General features: G+C 41.6%; 1 long non-coding RNA gene across 1 annotated transcript; it reads left to right on the forward strand.

Moving 5' to 3' along the window:
- Positions 1-10,374: 10,374 nt before the first annotated feature.
- LOC123640680 lies at positions 10,375-13,465 on the forward strand. The gene is made up of 3 exons (XR_006736020.1): positions 10,375-10,458; positions 10,589-10,689; positions 12,967-13,465. It is a non-coding gene; the product is annotated as an uncharacterized LOC123640680 (long non-coding RNA).
- Positions 13,466-13,867: the final 402 nt, after the last annotated feature.

Genomic DNA, 13,867 nt, shown 5'->3' on the forward strand with positions numbered 1-13,867 from the left:
CTTACCTTACTTATCAAGAGTCATATCAACACAGATCATTTTGTCTTTGGCTGAGTTTATAGTTTTATAACCTTTATATCAAATGTTGAAACCTCAAGAACCAAAAATGTGCAGAAAAACCCAGGCAAAAACAAATGTATGTTGACAATTTGAAAACATTATTACTGTTACTTTACTAGTACCTTTTTATTTTTTAAATAATAATCCAGCTTATTTACCGAGGATTACTAAATTCATGCGAACCTTTGGGTTTAATTAATTTATTAGCGCTCCCTTATTTTTAAGCCAGTCCAGAACCATGTAAGCACAAACAGTAATACATGGACATACACAAAACATACCTAAACATATACACTGACACACGCACAAGCACACAGAGTTCTAATAGATTTTACCCTAGAACTCTAGCCATGAGATGGTAACATAGCTCACCAGTCTGTAAAAGACAGCAGGATCCAAATTTCTTCTCACGAAACTGCAACTTGTTCACATGGCAAACTTTAGTTGCCCTGATAGGTAACCTAATTGGGCCTGTGGATGAAAGTTTTGAGTAAAGCCATTCCATGACAATTTGGTTTTTACAAAAACTCTTTACGCTTTTTTTCCTTTAGTTCAAAATGAGTTATCACTTTTTGCATTTCAGCTACAACTGGCAACAGGATCTCCAGGTAACCTTTCAATTGCAAACACCATAAACAATGAGTTATCTTCACAGGAATAGAAAAGTTAGCAGGTTTTAGAGTAGCCAGAAAAGAAAAGAGAAATAGCATGAGAGACATTTCAATTCTATAGTGATAGGTGGACCATTTGAGCTCTGAATTTTCCTTGATGTAATTTGCCTTTCAGTAAACTCTTGTGCACAAGAATTGGCTATAACCAGCTGCAGCCCTGGAAAACCTAGCATGCCTTGGAACCTTTTCATTTTCAAAAATACTTGCAGGTAGAGGTGCTACAAACCAACTGGGGTGCAAGAGGGTGGTTATTATTCTTGTCTCTCCTCATTTTTAAAGGATTTTTTTCCCATTTTTCATTAAAAGAAGCAACCAAACACTGTCATAGATCACAGTGTGCTGATTGTGGGTGGGGCTAATCAATATTTCACCACTGAGTTGGTCCCACCCTCCTATGCGTATCAGTTTCTCTCTTTGGGAGTCTAGTACCTAAGATAGGGTTCAAAATGGGGACTGAACAGCCCTTATATGTGTCTCCTGGATGAGCCTTCTTTAGTTAATTTGTTGTGGGGTTCCCTATAGGGCTACTCATGCCTTGGGGAATCACCCCAGGCAACTCCCACACAGGACCCTGGTCACGCAGGGCCACCTTTTGGCTCGGAGGAGTAAAATGCCCCTTGTCTTCAGAGCTGGGAAGCTCAGTCTCCCATTTATCTACAAATAAGACAGCTAAGTTTCCTCTTTCACAAATGCATACAAATACCAATTCAGAGAAATTTTAGGATGAAAAGACAGTGGAGAAGATCCTTTAGAATGCACCTCCAAATCTTAAATTAGGACCCCAAATGACAATTCCTAGGAAAAGAACCAGCTCAGGGTAAAAGAAGACCATCAACCAAAAACTGGAGGTCTGGAGCTCAGGAGGACTTACTGGTTCCACCAAAGGAGAAGCTCAGACTCTCAGGGCCCAAAAGGGCCATGCCAGTATCTGGCACCAAGTTCAGGCCACTCCTTCAGTGGTCCTGAGTCTTCTCTGAGCCCCACATGTGGGCACCAATCTTGTCAACAAAAAAGAAGCCATACTCTGTAAAATAATTTTGAAGAGATTTATTATGAGCCAAATTTGAAGACTGTGACCTGGAGCCAAGCCAAAGAAGCCTTGAGCAAGTGGACTGACTGTGGCTGGGTTACAGTTTGGTTTTATACCCTTCAGGGAGACAGGGCTTACAGGTAAGGTCATAAATCAATATATGGAAGGGAGACATTGGTTTGGCTCAGAAAGGTAGGCCATCTCGAAGCAGAAAGGGGAGTGGTGCTTCGTGGTTATAGGTGGGTTTAAAGATTCTTTCACTTATAGTTTGTTAAAGACTTGAAGCTTTAATTAAGGCTTGGAATGTTTTGAGATAAGGAGCTATTTATCAGAGACAAGCCACTGGACATAAATTTGTTGTATAAATTGAGAACCTGAAGGTGTGTTTTCCATACTCTTAGGCCTGTTAATGGGTTACAAAGGATGTCTCTAAGAAGGGAGGGGGCCAGATGAGGCATGTCTGACCTTCCTTCTTGTGACAGACAATTTAGTTTTAGGATACCCCCTTGGCCAAGAGGGGTCCATTCAGTCAGACTGTGGAGGGGGGAGCCTTAAGATTTTATTTTAGTTCACAAAAGTTTTGCAGCAATCACTGAAATATTTGGGCTCAAACGATACAGGATCTGTGCACCTGTGGGACCAAGTGCACTTTTGTGGGTGCAACTGTCTCCAATGTCAGTACATAGACAGTGATTACTAAAGGAAGGAAGAAGAACTGCAAATTGAACCCTTGCTTCCTAACAAAGCCAATGTGAAAAGAAAACAGAAGCCACCTAGACAATGAGATGTGTCCAAAACAAAGTCATTGCGGGGGTGGGGGGATAGGGGGTGGGAGAAAGGGTGAAAGTTGTCTCATTCATATTTCATCTGAATTTTATGACCATTTGTAATCAATTTCCAAGGCTTCATTGTACCCTCGAACTTTAGTTATTCAACCTATTAAACAAGTCACCTCGTTGTTGCCCCCTTTGAAGGAAGAGTGGAGACTCTTTTGATGTACAGAAGAGAAAGCAAAAGGAGTCACCTCAGGAGAGGAAAGTGTTCTGAGTAAACACCTGGAGCCCAATGGTAAGAAGTGGTGATACTTTGTCACTTGCCTTAACCCTTTCAAAGATTCATCAAACCAGAACATAGAAATTCATGTAATTAATTAATACACCTTTTCTCTTTTAAAAAACTAGAAAGTTTCCTTTACAAAAAAACTCAGAAATCAATGATATCTTACTATTCACACATTTAGGTCTTCCTAAATGTTCTCCAGTGACTTCTGCTTTCTGTAACATGAAAAAGGAAATCATTATAGTTTCCTCCCTGACATTATTTGTAAATACTGCACTACAGGACACGTTTCAAGTAAGAATGTTCTCGTTTGCAGATGAGGTACCTAGATTATTTTAACAACCTCTGTCTTCTCAAAGACTCATCTGCATTTTTGAGTATATTCTTCTGCCCTATTTTTTTTTTCACTGCATGATATAAAGAGATGTCTATGCAACCCCATGTAAAGGATTTTAGATGACAGGATCAAAGTATTTTAGACAGGTTTGCCACACTGTAAATGTTCTTGCAGTTATTCAAAGTATTAGATATAAGTGCAAAATTACACCTTTTCTTCCACCTTCATTCTTAATGACATTATTTGCTATATTCATTATTAGTTGTTTAGGGAACTCATATTAATGAAAAGATCATGTTAAGAGTATAGGAGATATCGCTAGGAGAATATCAACAGAACCCTGAATGCACAGGTACCAGGGATAAATCTTTGGATAAAAAAATACAGAGTTATTAAAACCAAACTTACAGTTTTAAGAGTTTCTAATCTTAAAAAAAAAAAAACCAACTGAAAACATAGAAGAAATTCAACAGAAAACAAAAAGTCTTCTTGCCTAATGACTTGGGCCTATGGAAGGAGTTGCTTTAGGAAACATATTTCACAGTAGGTATGCTAATAATTGTTTACTGAATAAATAATTTATTAGTTATTAGAGAATTTATTAACCACAATAGGTGAGGGAAGGGGAAAGCGGTACTCTCAAATAATTCAAATTGCTCTTGGAAATTTATGAAGTTAATTGAAACATATTTTCATCTATATCAAAGGAATAAAACAGAGACATCCACTTTCAGTCAGAGATGCAGAGAGTAGGAAAGAGTGTCTCACCCTCACACCCTTACAATAAGAAAAAAGCTGCATAAAATGCAAATTATAACTTTTCTTAAAGCCATCAGTGAACTGATGTTACTGGGTGGACAGTTAGCTGGGTATGTGAAGAGAAACAGACTCCTGGAGGTAGAAACAGGAATTGAACATATATTGACTTGGGGCAGAAGCCATCCAATGCCGTCTAAGTCAGTTATACAATAGGATAGAATTTTTAATGAGTTGCTAAAGATCAAGTGGGGGTCGGCCTGAGAAAGTGAAGCCCCTGAAGGCTGCAGAGGTAAGGGAGTTTGCACCTATGGCAGCTGATTCCTCCATGAGGAATCAGGAATCTCAGGGAAGATTAGAGAAAAGCTCCAGAGTCCCACTGGTACTGGCTGAAGGAGGAGAATAGTAACTACTGCTCAAGGTCGGCTCAAGACCAATCTCGCCTTTCTCCCCTAAGAAACAAAAGGCTTCTCTCCAGTGGGAAAGAGCAGTAAAAACTATAGGTTGAGGGTGCTGATGCAAACCCCTGCAGCTGGGAAAGGAAGCCAGAAGGAAAGCTCCCTGCCTCACGGAAGGCCAGGTGGGAGCACTCTATGGTGTTGCTGAAATCTCATCACCTGTGTAATCATCGCCTCACCAAGTTCCTTCTTGGTTTCCAGGCAATAAGCACAGTCTGTTCAGGAAGGGTAGAAGGCACACAAATGGAAAGTGACAATGGCCATTGCCAAATTTCTTAGCATTAATTCTCAGGAATTTTGTTTTGGTAAGATCTCCAGAAGTATATATGTTGACATTAAAACTGAAAGATTAGTATGGTCCCTGTGAATGAACATAAACATTTTTATTCTATTGTAGTATTACAGTGTATATTACTATATAATATGTTACAGGCCTATTTCTCCACCTCACTTGTGAGCTCCCAAAGGGCAAAGACTTAAATGTTTTTATCCCCTATGCTTAACAATGTTCAAAAGACACTTTTATTTTCCTACAATATAGATTTATTTTTTCATTTTAAAATAAAGAAAATCTTCAAAACATCTGAAACAATTACTCCCAATCTCATGATTTTAATGCAGCTATTTTTGCATGTTGTTTTCGGTTCTTATTTATAAAATTTATATTTTATATGATTGGCATTTTTGGAATTCACTTATTCACTTAAAAATAATTAATAAAGCATCTGCTATATGTCAGGCACTAAGCTAGATGCTGGGAAGAAAATTGATAGGTCTGGTGGTTAATTTTAGGAGTTAATTTGACTGGATTATGGGATACTAGAGAGCTGGTAAAGCATGACTTCTGGGTGCGTCTATGAGGGTGTTTCCAGAGGAGACTGGCCGTGAGTTGGACTGAGTAGGCAAGATCCACCCTCAATGTGGGTTGGCAGCATCCAATCAGCTAGGGGCCTGGATAGAACAAAAAGACAGAGGAAAGCTGAATTCTCTCTCTCTCCTCTCCTGCCCTTGGACATCAGAACTCCAGGTTCTCTAGCCTTTGAACTCTAGGACTTGGACCAGTACCCACAATCTCTGCCCCCCCCCACCGGGTTCTCAGCCCTTTGGCCTTGGACTAAGAGTTATAGCATCAATGCATCAGTTTCCCTGGTTCTGAGGCCTTTGGACTTGGGCTGAAACGCACTACTGATCATCCTGGGTTTCTAGCTTACGGATGGCTTATCTGGGACTCCTCAGCCTCCATACTCACTTGAGCCAATTCTGCTAATAAGTACCCTCTCATCTATCTATCTGTCTATCTATCTATCTACTTATCTATCTATACATCCTATTGGTTCCATTTCTGGCAAACCTTGATGAATACGGTGGGTAAAATCAATTCAATTCCTACCTTTCTGGAGCTTATGACTAGTGGGAGAAACTGATAGTCATCAAATGATCATAAATAAGTGTAAAATTACCATTTTGATAAATGTTATGGATATAATTGGAAAATTTTTACCAGTGAAGAAATCAGACATGTTGAAGAAATGCTGATTAAGCATAGATCTAAATGCTGAGCAGACGTTCATTAAGTGGAAAAAAAAGAGTATTTCAGGAGAAAGCAGCATCATTGTGTGAAAACGAATGGGGTGCAAATAACGAGACTCTAATCTATGTTTATTTTTCTTCATCACAGGAAGGCATACTTCCATTTTGTGTTTGCTTAATGCTTCTTTTCCAATTCTGATTTCTGTCTCAAAAATATCAGATTTCTTCAGCTGGTGCTTAGTTTCTCCTCTAAGTCCTTCTTTCACAATTTGCCTCTTTGTCCTTTTCTTCCACATTTTCAGAAATTTTCAAATAAAACTTCTTCATTACGAGGCCGGGCACGGTGGCTCACGCCTGTAATCCTAGCACTCTGGGAGGCCGAGGCGGGTGGATCGCTCAAGGTCAGGAGTTTGAGACCAGCCTGAGCGAGACCCCGTCTCTACTAAAAATAGAAAGAAATTATCTGGCCAACTAAAAACATATATAGAAAAAATTAGCCGGGCATGGTGGTGCATGCCTGTAGTCCCAGCTACTCGGGAGGCTGAGGCAGGAGGATCACTTGAGCCCAGGAGTTTGAGGTTGTTGTGAGCTAGGCTGATGCCACAGCACTCACTCTAGCCTGGGCAACAAAGTGAGACTCTGTCTCAAAAAAAAAAAAAAAAAAACACTTCTTCATTACTAATTTTATCTTTTAGCCATTGTCATATTTTAACCTTATCTAATGTATGTTTTAATTATACTCATACAGTTATTTTACTTTCTTGAAAACTTTCCTTATCTTACTTTTCTCTCTATGGAATTTTTGCTTTTTTCCCCACAATAATTTATAATTCCTGTTTAATAAATGTTGTTGGATTAAGGATGAACACTTATTCTGGATTCTTGGATTCTGCAGTACATCAAATAATTTGGGATATATTTTTTAATGTTCTTTCTTTCACTGCATATATCATATTTATAAATATGTTTATTATCATTTATAACATTTTATAATTTAATTTTATTAATATTCTTCTGCACCTTTAAAGTGTAAGCTACACAGAGAAGTGTCCTTTTTCATTCTCACATTTCATTTTGCCTGATAGCTAATTAACACTCAGTAACTGTTAAATAAATAAATATTTAAGATGTTGCCTTTATTTTCTTTGTAGTCGTTTGAAAAATAGCTTCATAATTTTCTTCTCTATAATTTTTACTGAGACAAGATCCCAGTAGAGTTTATGGTGAAGCAAAGTGGCACAGTAGGTATCTCCAGTTATCATCCCCTCACAGAAACATCGATTTAAACTGTCCACGCATTAAATTACCTTCGCAAGAGCTAAGGAAACCTGATCATTTAAGTGAGGCTCTGAACCCTCTTTGGACCACAAAAATGAGTAAAATCATAATTGGATGCAAAGGGGATCTATTCTCTGGAACATGGTGCCCCTCGTCCCAAGCCATTACAATAACCCATGTGGAAAATTTCCTCTGGACTTACAGTTTAGATACTGGAATAAGTGAGCTCCCTTACCATCCTGGGTCCCTCCACAGGAGACTCACTCCTGCATCAGCCCTTAGGAATCACTGCAAGAACTGGTGAAACTGAACCACCAAAATCCAGATAGGGACAAAGAGAGAGGGTGGGGCTAATGGCAGCCAGCATGTGGAACTTAGCAGTGGCTGTCCTTCCTTGCCAGAGGAAACATCACACCAAAGAGGCTGTGTATGGGTGTCATGCTGCAAGAAGAATGGTTCACAGATCTTCCAGACTTGAGGGCCTGGCTGGCTCACCCACTTGGCCTAAGTGCCCTCTGTGGATCTCCCATGGGCCCATCCATGTTGGGCATTGCATTGGCAGTGGAGCCATCAGGATACTTGTATCTAACCTGATCTTAGGACACCCTCTAGTGCTGAAATGGAATACAATAGAATGCTCAGAATTTCTAAACAAGCCTAGTGAAATGGAATGTTCACAAACAAACCCAGACTGTCCTAATTCATCAATATGTAGCCAGAGATGCACATCTCCAAGGAATAAGAATAGCCTAGGAAAGATAGCTCCACCGAATGGACAAAACAATGCACCAACGACTGATCCAAAAGACATGCACTTGAACAATCTGGTAGATAAACATTTCAAGATAGCTTTTTAAAGAAAACCCAGCAAATTTCAAGAAATCACAGAGAAACAATGTATAAATTTATCAGAGAAATTTAACAAAGAAATTGAAATTCTGAGAAAAATCAAACAGAAATCCTGAAGCTAAAAATGATGATAAACAAAATTTAAAAATGCAATAGGAGACAACAGCAGAATTTATTAAGCAGAGGAAAGAATCAGTGAACTTGAAGACAAGACTGTTGAAAATATATAGTCCGAAGAGTAAAAATTTTTTTAAAATGAGAAAAAAATGAAGAAAATTTTTGGGATCTATAGGACACAATCAAAAGAGCAAATATATGTGCCATTGCCATTAAAGAGAGACTAGGGAATGACAAAGAGATAGAAACCTCATTCAAAGAAATAATAACAAAAAAATTTTCAAACCTGAAGAAAGATACAAATATCCAGGCACAGAAAGGTTAAAGGTCACCAATTACATCAACCGGAATAAGACAACCCTAAGACATAACCAGACTCTCAAAAGTCAAAGACAAAAAGAGGATCCTGAAAGTATCAAGAGAAAGGAAGCAAATAACACATAAGGGAATTTCAATATGACTGGCAGTAGACAGGCCAGGGGAGAGTGGGATGATGCAGTAAAAGGGCTGAACAAAAAAAAAAAAAAAAAAAAGGAAAACCAAGAATACTGTACCAGCAAAGCTGTCCTTCAGAAATAAAAGAGAGATAAAGACATTCCCACTCAAACAAAAAAATGAGGGAGTTTATTGCAACCAGATTTGCCTTACAAGAAATGCTAAAGGGAATTTTTGTAACTGAAAGAAAAGGAGGCTAATAAATAACATGAAAACATCTGAGGTATACAAAACACAGGTAAAAGTAAATATCCAGACAAATTCAGAATACTCTAACATGGTAATCAGGGAATGTAAAGCACTTACATAGTTGATGGGAAGATTAAAAATCAAAACAAATAAAAATAATAACAACTACAATGATTTGTTAAAGGGTAAACAACATAAAAAGATATACACTGACAACAAAGGACCAAAGCAACTATTAAACAGCTAAGATTTAACTGGAGTGTCAAAGGGAGAGTGCTGGAGTGACACAGCAGAATGGAGATGCACCTGTGCTGATTGGAAGTTCAGGAGGGCAGTGTGGAGGCATCTGGCCTCTGTTGTTCTATCTCCCCTCCCAGGATGGGATCAGCCCAGAGAAGGAAGGACTTCCCATTGCAGGGAAAAGGTAAGCAGAAGATTCCCACCAGCCCCCATCATCTCCAAAATCACCTGCAATTCTTACACCAGGAGAATCTCACAGTCCTCACAAACCCTGAGGCCAGGTTGGAGAGGTGCTGGGAATTCACACAGCCGCATTGCTCTGGATTAGGAACACAGACGTGCACTTCCAACCCCCTGTGAGCCAAGCTGGTGCAGCATGGCACCATCTTGAGACCAGAGCTATGTCTGGAGGGCGCCCTCCTCTGGGGGCCAGTAGCCACTGCACCTCTCCAGCACTGCAGCTTCATCTTCATTATGCCAAGCCCACATGTGTGGCTGAATACCACAATCCCAGCTGTGTGGAGATTGGGCCCAGGATCGGCTGGAACTCTGGTCCTGCGTGGCAGGGAAACAACCCCTCACTGCCACAATTCCGGATGGAGGGACAGTCTGCCAGTCCCACCCAGGGGAAACTTGCCCTTGAGTGGGCCAAACCACTGTATGCCCTCCCCCAAGTGAAAGAGGCCCCTGAGCCTCTGAGCCGCTGATATATTCCCAGGCCAACAGAGTGGCTATGTGCCCACACTCGTGACCTGAGAAACAGCCCTGCAGCACTGCTGTACCTCTGAGACATGCTTCTGGCTTACCCAATGGCCCTGGATCCTCAAAAGGGCCTGAGAAACAATTCTAGGCACACCCCCAGGAAAGCCAAGCACCAAAAGCCCACATCCCCGGCCTGAGAAACAGCCCCACAGACCACCCGCAGCAGATATGCTCCTGAGCTGGCCAAGCAGCCTTGCACCTGTGCCTAGACCTGAGAAACAGCCCCATGAGAGCATACATGCCTCCAGACCAGCTGAGCAGCCATGCACCCACATCCCAAGTCTGAGAAACAGCCGTGCACCCTGCACCTGACAGGCACACTCGTGAGGGGGCTGGGCCTAGAAGAAAGGATGGATGGATAGAAAGAATGTGAGCAGAGCAAGTGAAGGGACAGGAGAAAATGCCTACCCGAAGCTGCTTGTTTGCTGTGTGCAAAGGTCACCTGAAAACAGCTGACCGTGTATGGATGTTGTTTAAAAATTTAGCAAATGGCCCAGAACTTTGTCCTCCAGCTAACTCTCTGTTCTAAGAATTATTAGCTGACAGCTGCACATCTTGTTCCTTCTCTCCAAAGAGCTATGCTTGCTTGAGTTTCCACATTCTTGTGTACTCCCTGACCACCTGCAGGTATCCTTTGTAATAAATATGGGAAAGAACTTAGCTGAGGAGGCCATTTTCTCCTTTAGACTTTGGTCTCTCCCCTTCTCTCTAAACACTATGTGTTTCAAGTAATTATTCCTTCACTTCCGAGCACCAGAGGGAAAAGCTGCTGCTACAAGTCGTGACCCGGACAAGACTCAGGAATCCGCCTGTCCAGTGATTGTTTTCAGCGGCCGGACTACAAGGGGAATCATCTCGGTAAGGGACAGTCCCGCCTGCTGCTTTGGGAAAGGGACCGAGGCCCGTAGTTCAGAAGGGGGTTTCTAACATGGGGTAAGAGCTGACGACAGATCAGAGAATGTATCTGCGCACTTTGCTGCAGCTCTTAAAAGCTGCTCAGTGTTCTGTCAAACCAAAAGCTTTGCAACAACTCTTATGTGCAGTAAGACGACATTGCCCCTGGTTCCCAGATGAGGGCATGTTAGATTTAGAACTCTGGGAATAAGTAGGGAAGGTTTTTATGAAAAATTTCAGGCAGGGGATTCCAGTACCCCTTGCCGTACTCACCACCTGGAGTCTGGTGCAAACAGTGCTGACTCCCTTGCATGTTCCTAAGGATTCTAATCTGTTGGAGCCCTCGCCCCCCCTCACCTCCGCCTTCTGCTCTGCCAAAGGCCCTTCCAGCTATAAAATTCCCAGAGCCTGAGCTGTTCTCTTTACCACCACCCTCCCTGGCTCACCCGGAGGAACAGTTTCCACCTCCTCCCCCTCCTCTTGAGGGAGACCTTTATTCTTCCCCCAAACCGTCCGCTTTCCAACACTGTTTAAGAGAGGGGCAAAGCCAGGGGGACACATGCATTTTCCCGGCCGCATGATGTTATGGATCGTCTCGTTTCCTACCATGTATATTTCACAAGTGCCTTTAAAAATGCTATCATGTCCCATCAGTTCTTTCACAAAAATGCTCGAACGCTTACTAAACAGTCTCCCATTACCCAGAAACAAGCTCATCACATAATACATGCCTGCTCAGCTTGTCAGGCTGTACAAGGTGTGCCTTTATCACCTGGGGTTAACCCTTATGGCTTAACTCCTAACTCACTCTGGCAAATGGATGTTACTCATTTTCCTGCCTTCGGGTGCCTTCGTTATCCAAGGTTCACTGTTGACACTTACTCAGTAATGATCCATGCCACTCCATTTTTGGGTGAGTGTGTCTCCCATGCTATCACTCATTTGTTAAACTCCATTGCTTATCTAGGGCTTCCTCATACTGTAAAAACTGATAGTGGATCTTATTACACTGCAGTTGCCTTTCAGACCACTTTACAGGACTGGAATATTCACCACATCACTGGCATTCCACATAATCCTACTAGACAGGCAGTTGTTGAGTGGACCAACCAAACCTTAAAAGCATTATTTAGGAAAACAAAAGGGGGAGTACCTTGCCCCTCCACAACAAAGAGTAGCAAAAGCATTATACACTTACAATTTTTTGACTTTGTCCAGTCTCCAGCTGTCTTCCGCTGTGGTCCTTCATCGTCACACCCCGCCTTCTAGATCCCAATCTGACCTCCTACGGAAGGTGTGGGTGTGACGATGGGATTCTGCGGGAACTTGGAATGGCCTGTTTGGTGTGTTAACATGGGGAACAGAATATATTTGTGTTCAAACCTCTACCGATCCCGAGTGGTTCCTGTCCAGATGAGTCTCCTGTTTGTAGTTGGTCAACAGTTGCCCATTTTGACAGCGACCAGTTTGTATTATACCTTTAACATTACCCTTCCAGCCCGGTATGTAAATTTTCTTTCCTACCACAATGTGACAACGTTTAATTTGACCTATGTGCTGCCATTAAGATGGCAGGCTCAAATATGGCTTCTGGTTAATCTTACCTGACCACGGCAGGATTCTTCTGCTGTTTATGCCATTCAGCAGGCTTTTGGAAAGTTTCGGGCTCCCTGATATCTGTTTACCTCAATTGCCTTCCTCATTTCAGCTGTGATTATAGCCACTGCCACCATTGCTTCAGTCTCTTTAGAAGCTTCTATTCATATAGCTAAAGTTGTTAATGAAGTAATGACTAATGTCACTAAAGAAATGATTCAACAAACAGCCATTGACAAAGTTATTCTCACATACCTCCAAGCGGGAGGCGGCAGTAGAGTGGTTAGGTGACCAACAGCAAGCTTTCTCTCTCTGACAAAGGTTGCAATGTGATTGGGAACACTCCCACCTTTGTGTAAGTAAGTCCATTACCTTACAATCAGTCTCAACATTCTTGGGAAAAAATAAAGCTACATCTACATGGTGTTTTCAATGCCTCTTTGGAAAAGAGAGTTACTGACTTGACTTCTGAATTACAAAGACAATTAATTACCATTCAAAAGGAAACCCAAATGTCATATCTTCAGGATCTACAAAAGGATTTTTCATGGATAAATCCTAATAATTGGTTTTCAGGCCTCAACTTATATATGTGGTTTATTGTTGTGATTGATCTTGTCACTTTCTGTCTCTTTTACTTTCTAGGATGGTGGATCTGCCAGTTGATGACCTCCCAACACCATCATGAAAAGACACTGGCTGAAACTTACATCTCTCTTTCTCCTACTCACACTATGTCTCTAATTTTAAATAAACAAAAAGGGGGACATATAGAGGCTGGGCCTAGAAGAAAGGATGGATGGATGGAAAGAATGTGAGCCGAGTGAATGAAGGGACAGGCGAAAATGCCTACCTGAAGCTGCTTGTTTTCTGTGTGCAAAGGTCAGCTGTTTTCATGTACAGATGTTGTTTAAAAATTTAGCAAATGGCCCAGACCTTTGTTCTCTAGCTAAGTCTTTGTTCTAAGAATTATTATCTGACATCTATACATCTTGTTCCTTAACTGCAAAGATCTATGCTTGCTTGAGTTTCCACATTCTTGAGTACTCCCTGACCTTCTGCACATATCCTTTGTAATAAATACGGGAAAGAACTTAGCCAAGGAGGCCATTTTCTCCTTTAGGCTTTGGTCTCTCCCCTTCTCTCTAAACACTATGTGTTTTGAGGAATTTTTCCTTTGTTACTGAGCACCGGAGTGAAAAGCTGCCATCATACACTCCCAGGCCAGCCAAGCACCCTTTACCCTGCATCCCAGGGTAGAGAAACAACTCTTTGGGATGCCTCCAGCAGACATGCCCTCAGGCCAGCTGAGCAGTCTTGTGCCTATGCCTCAGACCTGAGAACAAAACCTGAAAGCCACTCCTGGCAGGCACTCCTCCACGTTGGCTAAGCAGCCATGCCTGTGCTCCCAGTGAAAGTAACAGCTCCATTGTTCCAACACCAGCAAGCTAGACTCCAAGTTGGCTGACTCACTGTGTACCTGCACATGCCCCCAAATGAGAAATAGCCTGGCAATTCCATCCAGTTTGTGACCACCATGGTCACA

This window comes from Lemur catta, chromosome 6 (genome assembly GCF_020740605.2).
Source record: "Lemur catta isolate mLemCat1 chromosome 6, mLemCat1.pri, whole genome shotgun sequence".
NCBI lineage: Eukaryota > Metazoa > Chordata > Mammalia > Primates > Lemuridae > Lemur > Lemur catta.